The sequence below is a fragment of the Schistocerca nitens genome, chromosome 4, assembly GCF_023898315.1.
Source record: "Schistocerca nitens isolate TAMUIC-IGC-003100 chromosome 4, iqSchNite1.1, whole genome shotgun sequence".
Classification (NCBI taxonomy): domain Eukaryota; kingdom Metazoa; phylum Arthropoda; class Insecta; order Orthoptera; family Acrididae; genus Schistocerca; species Schistocerca nitens.
In genome coordinates, this window is record NC_064617.1 from 808,769,088 (window position 1) to 808,781,897 (window position 12,810).

Sequence of the window (12,810 nt, forward strand, 5' to 3'; positions counted from 1 at the left end):
GCCCTACCAATTGAGCTACCGAAGCACGACTCACGCCTGGTACTCACAGCTTTACTTCTGCCAGTACCTCGTCTCCTACCTTCCAAACTTTCGCAGGAGAGCTTCTGTAAAGTTTGGAAGGTAGGAGACGAGGTACTGGCAGAAGTAAAGCTGTGAGTACCGGGCGTGAGTCGTGCTTCGGTAGCTCAATTGGTAGAGCACTTGAACGCGAAAGGAAAAGACCCCGAGTTCGAGTCTCGGTCGGGCACACAGTTTTAATCTGCCAGGAAGTTTCATAACCTATGGTGTTTAGTTCTGTATATTAATTTACTTAGAGAATCCTCCCAAATGGATTAAGTGTTCGGGAAAAATACCGAAACACGCTTCATAATACCTTTTTGCAATAATTTTTGTTCAGAATGTGTACAAATGTAAATTAATAAATTAGATCATGTCCCCACTTTGTGGCTGCGCCATTGGCGTTGCCAGTCTCGCCACGCCCTCGGTACGGCCATTCTGCCGTGCCTATACCAATATGTCCAGCACTATTTCCACCCACACACTATCCTCATCCTGTTTCAAGGAAGCTTCAACACACGTCCTTTTACTGAGCCAGAAATCCGTCCTGATGTCTAACCGTCTCACAGCTATGTCCCACAAACTCTCCCCATCTTCGTGCCCATCTTCGTACGGCCTTAATTTACACATTCTGCTTCGCAGCCCAACATGACCGCCCCGCTCCTTCCTAGACATGTCAGACGCAGTGACCCATTCACCTGTAGCATCCTGTACCCCACATCTCTCATGCCGACCACACTACGCCCAGGGACTTCCCAGATGTGTCATCATCTTCGTCACCGTCATCGTCTTAGTTTTATAATAAAAGCATAGTCTGTATTTTAGTGTAATTCTGTAACTTTAATATTTTGAATGTCAAAAACCGTGTATGTATTTTATGTAAACTAGAGGCGGGGGGGGGGGGGGGGGGAGGAATATTAGCATCAGGACTTTTACGCGGAATCTGTGGCAACAAGTGAAGATGTGAGTTGGACCAGGACTCGAACCAGGGAACTCCCGCTTACTAGGCAGTTGCATTACCCACTGGGCTTTCGGACACAGTGTTTATCGCAACTGTGCAGGCTATCTCGGAACTCCTCTCGATCGACCCACTTTTCTATCTGGTTCCACTTACATACTGTCCCTATCCCTGCACTCCACGCTCGCTACTTGGAGATTCCAGCAGGAGATCCGACGTACTTGTGCGTCCGCAATGGCGGTGTTGGATTCATTACACATTGAGACGAGTCGATTACATGAATGGGTCGTTCTGTTCTTTTGGACAGGTCCAAAAGAAAAGACACCATGCGAAATATTAATATCTATCACAGCTGCGGATTCCTCATGGTGTCCGAAAGAACACTCATGACGCATTCATACACTAGTGGCCATTAAAATAGCTAGACGAAGAAGAAATGCAGATGATAGACGGGTATTTATTGCACAGATATATTATACTAGAACTGACATGTGATTACATTTTCACGCAATTTGGGTGCATAGATCCTGAGAAGTCAGTGCCCAGAACAATCACCTCTGGCCGTAATAACGGCCTTGATACTCCTGGGCATTGAGTCAAACAGAGCTTGGATGGCGTGTACAGGTACAGCTGCCCATGCAGCTTCAAAACAATACCACAGTTCATCAAGAGTAGTGACTGGCGTATTGTGACGAGCCAGTTGCTCGGCCACCATTGACCAGACGTTTTCAATTGGTGAGAGATCTGGAGAATGTGCTGGCCAGGGCAGTAGTCGATCATTTTCTGTATCCAGAAAGGCCCGTACAGGACCTGCAACTTGCGGTCGGGCATTATCCTGCTGAAACGTAGGATTTCGCAGGGACCGAATGACGAGTAGAGCCACGTGTCGTAACACATCTGAAATGTAAGGTCCACTGTTCAAAGTGCCGTTAATGCGAACAAGAGATGACCGAGAGGTATAACCAATGGCATCCCATGCCATCACGCCGGGTGATACGCCAGTATGGCAATGACGAATACACGCTTCAAATGTGCGTTCACCGCTATGTCGACAAACACGGATGCGGCCTTCATAATGCTGTTAACAGAACCAGGATTCATCCGAAAAAATGACATTTTGAGATTCGTGCACCCATGTTCGTCGTTGAGTACACCATTGCAGCCGCTCCTGTGTGTGATGCAGCGTCAAGGGTAACCGCAGGCATGGTCTCCGAGCTGGTAGTCCATGCTGCTGCAAACGTCGTCGAACTGTTCGTGCAGATGGTTGTTGTCTTGCAAAAGTCCCCATCTGTGGACTCAGGGATCGAGACGTGGCTGCACGATCCGTTACAGCCATGCGGATAAGATGCCTGTTATCTCGACTGCTAGTGATTTCCATATTCTGCTAACAGACATTGGATCTCGACCAACGCGAGCAGCAATGTCGCGATACGATAAACCGCAATCGCGATGGGCTACAATCGGACCTTTATCAAAGTCGCAAACGTGATGGTACGCATTTCTCCTCCTTACACGAGGCATCACAACAACGTTTCACCAGTGAACGCCGATCAACTGCTGTTTGCGTATGAGAAATAGGTTGGAAACTTTCCTCATGTCAGCACGTTGTAGGTGTCGCCACCGGCGCCAACCTTGTGTGAATGCAATTTTAATGGCCAGTAGTGTATAATTGATCCGTCTCGATGGACAATAAATCCACCGCCTTCAGTGCAGATACACAATTACGTCGACCCCTGCTGGAATGCTAGAGTCTGCAACTACCTAATGAGAGGGAGATTCCCGTTTCAAATCTCAGTCTGCCACAATTTTTTCTCGCCGCTGGTGATTCCGCAGGATGTCCCGATGCAGCTGGCCCTTTCTTTTCACCCCCGTCCACTTTCAGTTTACATCATCGATATCGCAGCTGTGGATTGGGCTTAGTGCCTGTTCTTTTGGACATGCCTAAAAGAACAGACCCCAGGCATTCATACTATATGTATATATTTTAAACATAATATGACTGAGGAACAGCAATATGGGTACTGCCAGCGCGCCCTTCCCATATGGGGAAATAAAATGATCAGCAATAAAAGAAAAAAAAAATACTCTCGAAAACATTTGTTTCGGGCTCTCTTGATAACCGTAAAATAAGTTCATCTTTGCTCGTTCCATCAGAAAGAGGCTGAATGCACTTCTAATTTACGTGTACTCATTAAGAACTCGTTGATACTATGATTTGTTCGGTGTTCATATTAAAGAGCGAGTACTTTAATAGTACCTGAAATAACAAATGGAGCTTCACCCGAAGAACACCTTAACATATTTATGAACTTTCTGCAGGATATTAGGGAATATATATTGCATGAACTTTAATATTCCCCATTAATAAAATAATTCCTACTTCACCACCGCGCTTTACATTTCAAAGGCTGAATCAAATATAATCTTTCACGTGAATCTTTAAGAAGCCGTTAATTTTATAGATATAACTTTTTTATCCTCTATCGGAGCTACAATAACTTAATAGAAACACTACCTCAGGCTGCGTGATGAAGATACGGGAAATGATATTGCTAATCTCCTCACGGCGTTATTGTGATGTGGAAGCTGATACCGCTTATCAGCTAACGATTCTTGACATTTATATTCTGCATTGCGGTACGATATTCACTCGGCCAACCAATTATTTCAAACATATCGAATACATCATCATGACAAATAACACCAATACATTTACGATGGACAAAATTGCTGCAGGGACCTTTAGAAAAACTATAGGAGACACGTCAAGTATCCGAGATCACCAATGAGCAATGTAGCATTGATGTTGAACTTATAACTGTCTTCAGAGTGATCTCCGTCGACAAACTTCTACAAAATTTTGAAGAGTACTGGGTCAACACCCCTTCTGAAATTAATGAATGTAGTCATTCCTCTTATGGCTATTTAAAACATTTATTGCGATTTGAGGTTCAAAATTTTGTCATTTTCAAACTTGCCGAAAGCAAAAATTGTTACCATACGAAATCCTTTGTGGATATGCATCTTACAAACCACATAACCTCGCATCTTTGTACATCCAACCACACGCTCTCTGAGTCTTCACACCCTTGCTTCATTTTACCGCTGTTGTAATCTAGCCACACTTTGAGTGGATTAGTGGTTAGTTTCTGTGTATACTACAGATCAAGTTTTATTTGTATACAAACGGCATTCTGTTTTTGTGCTTTCCACATGGTTTGTTTTGACAGAGAGTATGGCAGTAGTGGTATAATCATTTCTTTTGATCTGAACTTAATTTCTTTCTGATTTGCTTAAGTTAAATCAAAAATAAATTTAAAATTAGAACGCCGTTTAAAAATTGGATCAAGGAGTTGCCAGACTCGCAGTGCAGTTGCTACGTGCTACGTGAAGTGCTGATCCGAGCAGTGGATAGTGTCGTCTTCACATTTTTTTTATTTTTTAGGATAAATCATTTTTTTAGTGATAGAGACAGCAGCGTAGGCCACAGGAAAAGGTAGAAAAACAAATAAAATTACTATTAGTTTTTCAGTAACAGTTTAATAATCCATTATGGTCAAAAGAACCCATGGTTGGAGTCAGTGGCTGTTATGTGAAATAAATTTTTGATGGTGTACAGCAACCAGCAACAAACTGTCTTAGGCTACTTTTTTTAAACAAGGACAGTTACCGGTTTCGAATTTATTCAAGTCGCCGCCAGACGGCTTTCATGTTTTCGTCAAAACATATGATGCGTTGTTTCCACGAAACTCACCAGTAAAGGAACGCAACATTTCTTTAGACGAAAGCATGAGAGCCGTGTGGCGATGAACTGTATAAAATCGAAACCAGTAACGGTATTTTTTGAATAAGGTAACTTGAAACCAGTTGGTATCTGGTTGCTGTTAACCATCAACAATTTAATCAAATGAGGCTACGTGGTTCCAAAGTCATTTTCAAGTCTCTTGCAGCTGTGCAAAGCGACTGTGCTGTGATGGCGTAGTGGGTAGCATGTCTGCCTAGTGAGCAGGAGACCCGTGTTCGAATCAAGGTCTTGGTACAAATTTTCATTCATTGCTACAGTCTGCAAATGTTCATCAACGATTTACTTTAATAATTGACGTTTTCAGTATTATTGTGGAGTTATGTTTAGGAAAGTGACATAAGCCACATGCCATACTATCTTTATTTGATAGTTGTGGATGCTTTCTATGAACCAATTCCTTATTAAATACAACTGAGGAAAAGTCTGAAGTACGCAGGATATATAAAAGTGTCACATATTTGTACAGTAGGTAATATTGGTGAATAAAAGTTCCTGTAATGATACTTCCTGAGCCCAATATCGATTAAGAGCCAATCTATCCTCTCATTCCCATTTGTTACCTAAGAGCACACATTAAAGGCAGTGGTGCATGAGGTTACCACGCTTTGTCACCCCTCAGCCCTTCTTTGCAGTGAACCATGCCCTCTTACAGATATACCTGACTCCATTCAGATTGCATCACTTCCACTGGTTCCACTCTCTTGTAACGGCTGCATATGTGGATGGATTGAGCACACACTAACGCATTTAAAAGTCCCCACCGTTAGAAATATAACGGCTTTGGAACTGGGAGGCTATGCTACCAGATCACCTCGACCAATCCATCGCCCATGAAACGATCAGTAGAAAATGGCATGGTGCCCAAATCATGCATAAACCACAGTCGTCTTTCTGTATGGGTAACGTTTCCCTAAATCTCTGGTAATTTATGGTGCAGAAATCAGCTGTTAATCTACTAAAGTGTGTGGCCCTGCGGCATGAATGTGTCACAGACACTTCTCGCCCGTACATTGACACTGAAGCGATCACAGTGACTCACTTCCATGATTGCTCCAAGATTTGCATCTGTCCACAAGTGCTTACTGTGATAATTTGCAATACAGTCTTCTGTGAATCCTACCCCTTTTGCAAATAAAATGCAGTCTGTGAACTATGTATCTTCAACGCTTCAAATCTCAACAGCTCTTGACTTCTGTATATCCCATTGTAGTGAACTCTACTTCTTGTTTTGACCAATACTACCTCCTGTAGCAATATGTTACAGATTCCTTAAACAGCCTGTATAGTCAATACTTTTCTTTTGAGGCATATTTCTCACACCAAAACATCAAGAAGTCGGAAAATCTTTATTTTTTCCCTATATCTTTGACGTTTACGTTCAGAGTGTTTCAAGATGATAGCCAAGAGCTAAAGTGTGATACTAACAATAATTTAAATCAGTATCCATCACAAGTCTGCTTACTGATACAATCGTTGTTACTTCGATAGTGATGTGGTGTTGTTCAGACACGTTTAGATTTGACATTTGTTTACATTAGTTGGATAGTTATGACATACGAAGTAAGTGCTCCGTTTCGACAAGGATACTTTTTTCGTGGTCAGACACATATAATTGTTACGTTTGGCCACGTGAACGAGAATGAACGTACGAAAGAACGGGTAAAAACACGCATCCTATCGGATTAAAACTGTATGCTGCACCGGAATGCGAACAAAGCAATTAATCGAAAACTATAAAAGTCCATACCAACAACTGTCACAAACATTTCCCTTTGTTTCGCGATAGTAATGACATAATACTATAGAATTTGCCCTCATCGAATCAAGGACTGTTGCACACTTTCAGCACTACCGCACTGTATCGAATATTTTCGCAGGCCTTCATTAATCTTTAGTGAAGTTTCCGTCCATTACAAATGTCTGCCGCATAAATAATTTTAGGCGACCCATAGATAATAGTGCAAATAGTTAGTTTCGTGAGTCGTGAAGACTGTGGAGATTATCAACCGCTGCCTACTCTACCGTTATGATGGCTTTCGTGTAATTCATCTCAATGTGACCCAAATGTGCTCTAGCACCATCACGTATTAACCCCATTCTTCCATTGTTTGCAGGCCTAGAGACATTGTTTAAAGTTTGGAGATCTTTCCGGCTTACGTTAGACGGCATATCGAAACATAAGAACTTACGCCCCTATTATGTAATCACCTGGTATTCCACAGCGTTATTCTCCAAGTTTGCTCCTACTTGGCTCGTCTTTTGCCGCTCCTGAACAATTTTATGTACAGGTCCAACAATAAAGATGTCGCTCTCTTGCCTTACTACTTGACTGACTGCTATGGGCGTCGTAATCTTTATCGAAATACTCAGCATTTTGATCATGTAGGATTTTGGAAGCTCCTGATTAAATTAAATTTTCTTTTATCATCCGAAGTGAATTTTCACTTTGCAGTGGATGGTGCGAGAGTTTTCTTTAGCTTCCAGGGGGGTTGTGTGCAACTGTAAGTGTGGTGTCACCGCCAGACACCACACTTGCTAGGTGGTAGCCTTTAAATCGGCCGCGGTCCGTTAGTATACGTCGGACCCGCGTGTCGCCACTATCAGTGATTGCAGACCGAGCGCCGCCACACGGCAGGTCTAGAGAGCCTTCCTAGCACTCGTCCAGTTGTACAGCCGACTTTGCTAGCAATGGTTCACTGACAAATTACGCTCTCATTTGCCGAGACGATAGTTAGCATAGCCTTCAGCTACGTCATTTGCTACGACCTAGCAAGGCGCCATTATCATTTGCTAATTATCTTGTGATGCATGTACCGTCAGACCGATGTTTACCAATTATGGATTAAAGTTAAGTATTCCAGAAGCTACGTACCTGTTTTGCTAGTATAATTACTTTACCTGTTCCAGACCTCACGCCAGCCTGCGTGAGCTTAAACGCGTGCCTTTCGGCTATCTCCTAGTGGCTTGGCTGTCTTGCCAAGTCACAACAGTAAGTCGCTCCTGGGTTGTAATTCACAGGTGCCAGTTCTATTACTATTTGGGCTATCCAGCCGCGACTCACGATCGACCCTCACACCTTCAGTTCTTCCAATACTTCTCTCCCAGTTGTCAAATCTGACAGATATCTTCTATCCTGCCTTGATGGTCTAGCACTCTTGAAAGAGATGATTGTGGAGAAACGAATTAGCCCCAGTGTTTGGTCTGGGGGATGAACTCCAGAGTTTGTATGAAGTGCGATGAGGTATCAGTGTACGGCATGCGTTTCTATAAAACAATAAGGTCCCGACTGTTATTGGCCAGGCGAAAGGGGTGACCCGAAGCGAATGCAAGCGGAGAAGGCAGACCGCGACAGCGGCTGGGGTCTTGAGCAGTCGGCTGCGGCAGCCGTCACGCCCCGAGGATCGCCTTACGGGAGGTCATCCTCCCCACTGCGCAGGCGCAAATCTGCTCTCATTCCTGACCGCTACTGCGTCTCATGCTGGGAACTGGTATTGAGGGTCATCTTCTCTGGAAAAACTTGTATAAATGTCTTAAACTGTTCATGTGTTTACTTGTAATACTTCTCAAGGAACCGAAAACTTACCCTGATAGAAAAATCAAATACCTCTTGAAGACAGCGCTCACAGGTAATATACAGTATAATGTAGTAATGTTATATAATTAACAGACCGGAGTAATTTAATACATCGTTCTCATAGTGTATGAATGCATTATCTTGCTGTAAATTTACTAATGAAATCTTCTTCTCCGGTTTCCAGCCTAGTCAAGTTGCTGCAGAGACTGGACAGCAGTCATCTCCGTATATCTTTGATACGTTCGTAGTATTATACAGGGTGGTCGGAAATTCTCATTACAAGCGTCTAGGACTTGTAGAGGGGAGTGAGTACATATCCTTTCGAACACCCATAGCACATTTGTTTGTATTAACACTTAATCATTAGGGGTGCTTAAATTATTCTAAAACAAAGAAGAACTCAGCATACCATATGTACAGAATAGCGTTGATGCACCAGAATAGCGGCTCGCTGTGGCGATCACCAACGATGCTGCAGGCATTCTAGCTACGAAGCATGTTCTGGTACACAATCTCCAGCCCACCTGGTGTCATCTTCAGGCCAGAACTCGTGACAGCAGATCTTCCTCTCGAAACTTTGCGCACACTTTACGTGACATCCGGTGACCGTCTCATGTAGTAAACGTCAACACTGTCTACCCTATTGTATTCTACGACAAGCAACTGTTTTCATTCCCTTAGCGGACGTGGACGCGTTACATATCTGAATTGGAATCGCGTTTTACCGATATCGGTTCTTAATTTCATTACTACGTACTCACTTCTTGCTACAAGTCCTGGATATAAGTAACGGCTGTTTTCGTACACCATGTAATTGATTTTGCACGAGTATTTACAGGATTTCTCTTAAAACCGTCTGCGAGAAATAAAATTCTAAGTTGTGCTGTGAAAAAATGTTTTTCTTTTCGATTTCTTTCTCGAAGTCAGTTTCAACTACGATAGGAGGGCATTCAACTATTAGACAAATTGATTCTCATATACATATTCTTTCTTCTTATGTACTGTATACTTTCAAACAAAAATTGTGTACACAAGAAATTACTGTTTTCTTTTCTTCCTCGCTGTCGGTTTCACAGGAAACAGGAGATACGTATTTATCGGTTATGGAGGTGTGATTAGAATACTTCAACAAAATTTGAATTCTCAAACATAGTTCACCTGCCCAGTCACAGGTGAAATGAGAAATATTGTCACTGCAGCACTTATCCTCAAAGAGCAAGTAGCTGGAGAGGTCCCTCTCATGTTTCACACAACTATGGTCCCAGCCAATTTAACATTCATTTTAAGCTACTTCACTTCCCGATCAAAGTTTCGTTTGCAGCGACAATAAACAATGCTTAAACTCAGTGAGAGGGATAAGAGTACAGAGAGAGGGGGTGGAGGAAATCAACATAGAGAGGGGAGAGAAGGAAACAGATAAGAGAGGTAGAAGTAGGTGATTCACGGCGACGGGGGGTGGGGGGTGGGGTGAAGGGCGGGGGGGGGGGTAAGGAAATGGAGAAAGAGGGGTGGTGGGGTGGTAAGAGGAGATGGACAAAGAGAAGGGGGTAAAGGAGTTAAGGATATACGAGTGTATCCAATTTTCATAAACATCTAACAACTACGAAGCGTTGCGGGATTTGCTAATAACATTGAAGTGACAGAGTCTGAGATACCTTGTAATGTCATGATGGACCTCGTTTTGGAGACCGTAGTGCAGCAGGGACTCAACAAGTCGTCGGAAATTCCCTGCGCAAGTAATGAGTCATGCTGCCTCTGTAGCCGTCCAGAGTTGGGAAAGTGTTGCCGGTGCAGGATTTTGTGCTCGTACTGAACTCTCCATTACTTTCTATACATCTTCGATGGGATTCATATTGGGTGATTAGGGTGTGCAAATCACCCTCTCAAACTGTCCGGAATGTCTTCAACTGCGGCCCGGTGAAAGCCCAAATTGTCATCGATAAAAATTTCACATGAAAACTATGAATGGTTTGCAGGTGGTCTCAAATAGCCGAACATAGCCATTTCCAGCCAATGATCGGTTTAGTTGGACCAGAGGTCCCAGTCCACTCCATGTAAGCACAGCCTGCACTATTATGGAGCAACCACCAGCTTGCACAGTGTCCTGTGTCACACTTGAATCCCACCATCAGCTCTTACCAACTGAAATCTGGACTCATCGGACCCAGCCACAGATTTCCAATGGTCTAGGATCCAACCGATATGGCCACGAGTGCAAGCGATGTCGTGTTGTTAGCAAAGACACTTGCGTCGGTCGTCTGTCCTAGCCCGTTAACGCCAAATCTGTGAACGGATACGTTCGTCGTGCGTCCCACACTGATTTCGGTTGCTTGTCTCTTAGCACTGACAACGCTATGTAAACGCTGCAGCTCTCGGTCGTTAAGTGAAGGCCATGGTGAGAGGTAATGCCTTTATATTTGGATTATCGGACACTCTTGACACGGTGAATCGTGGAATATTGAATTCACTAACGATTTCCGATATGGAATGACCCATACGTCTAGCTCCAACTACCATTCCGCGTTCAAATTCTGTTAGCTCCCGTCGTGCGGCCACAATCGCGTCAGAACCCTATTGACATGTATCACCTGAGTACAAATGACGGCTCGGCCAGTGCACTGCCCTTTTATATCTTGTGTACGCGATACTACCGCCGTCTATACTACATGCATGTGTCGATCCCATGACTTGTCATTTCAGCTTATAGTTAATACATTAATACCACAGTGTGGTGCTAACAGTTGCACGAAAGGGTCAAACAGTCACAGCAGTAGGTACAGCGGCCTTCTGACTAGACTACAGGATGAGGCTGTCAATACCAAGTGTTGAATGATGCTGTGCCACAGCGGTGTTTTGGCTCGACGGAAACTCCACAGCTCATACGCAAAACCTAGTCACACATATTGCTCCATTGCACTACATTCCTCCCCCTCGCTCCTACCCTATTCGTCTACCATGGGACTCAGAGTTCTTCTTGCTTCGAATGAGGAAATCATTTTGTGGCAGCACTTGAAGCGTTTCGAGGAGGTGAATTTCGAGGCGTAACGTTTCCTGAATGCTAAGTTCTACGACCTAGGTAACCGCCAATAGATCTTCCGTTGGGAAATGTGTGCCGCATTCAAAGGTAAACACAAATAAGTTAACATGAAGTTTCAGAGGATGGGAGCCTGATTTTTCGTGAGATAATAATTAAAGTTTTATATCTATCTCTCATACATCCTTAATCATTCGCTGTAGTGCTCCTCGGTTATGTGAAATGGTACAGTACTGTCGCTTGTTTTTTTATGCTTGCATTCTCTCGGGCTATTAAGGTGCTTTCAGCCAATCACTACGCGAACTGTTATTGAGGCAGCGCGACTCCACATAGGGAATATGTGGAAGTGCATATCCCGTTGTATAACTTACCCTACAACGGAGAGAAACTGCCTGAAAATGTTGGTCAGGTTCAGGGGATAGCAACACTTGTTTATTTAATTCGAGGACAATGCTTCCCAGACTTAAAATGTAAAGAGGTAGAGTATGTGTAAGTGCACATTTTCACACAGTATACAGAGCCAAGTCTACGACTTTTTCGACATGTGGAGTGTACCTATGTCACTATTCATCAAGTGCGACACCATGACCTGCGGTGATCGTACCGTGTCTCTCCCTTATATATGCGTCGTACTGATTGTGCCGTCACTCGTGCTCAGTCGGAGACAAAGAAATATAAGGCCCTTGTGGCGTATGCCACAGTAGTGTCCTAGCGGTCTTACGAGTTGCAGCGACCGTCTCTCTTACTATTTGAGGCCACTTTAATACTTCGTATCTCCACGTTTAAATAGACTCACACGGTTGATAACATATGATAATGTTAAGTACGTTATTGGGTACTTTTTCATTGACATACTTGTATCGCGCCTGGCTGCGGGCAAGGCCGAGTGCTCGTGATGTGTCGGGGAAGGCAACTACTGTGACGTCACAAGATCGTTCTATAGGTCGTGCTTCCTGAGGGTTCCCAGCTCAAGAGAAACCAATACAAGGTAATGTTTCCGGACCCACGTCTGTCTTGACCCCTTTAACCGAGCAATAAATGTAAATGTCGTGTGACTAGTGCCTCCCGTCGGGTAGACCTTTCGCCGGGTGCAAGTCTTTCGATTTGACGCCACTTCGGCAACTTGCTCGTCGATGGGGATGAAATGATGAATATGACAACATCCAGTCTCTGAGCGAAGAAAATCTCGAATCCAGCCGGGAATCGAACCCGGGCCCTTAGGATTGACACACTGTCGCATTGACCACGCAGCTACCGGTGACAGAAAACCCCGGGATAGCCTTACGCCATGCTGTTCTCAGTTTCATTCCGTCGACTTTGCTATGTTATTAGATATTTTTATCTGATTAGTTCGATTTATTACACTATCCAAGAAACAGGTA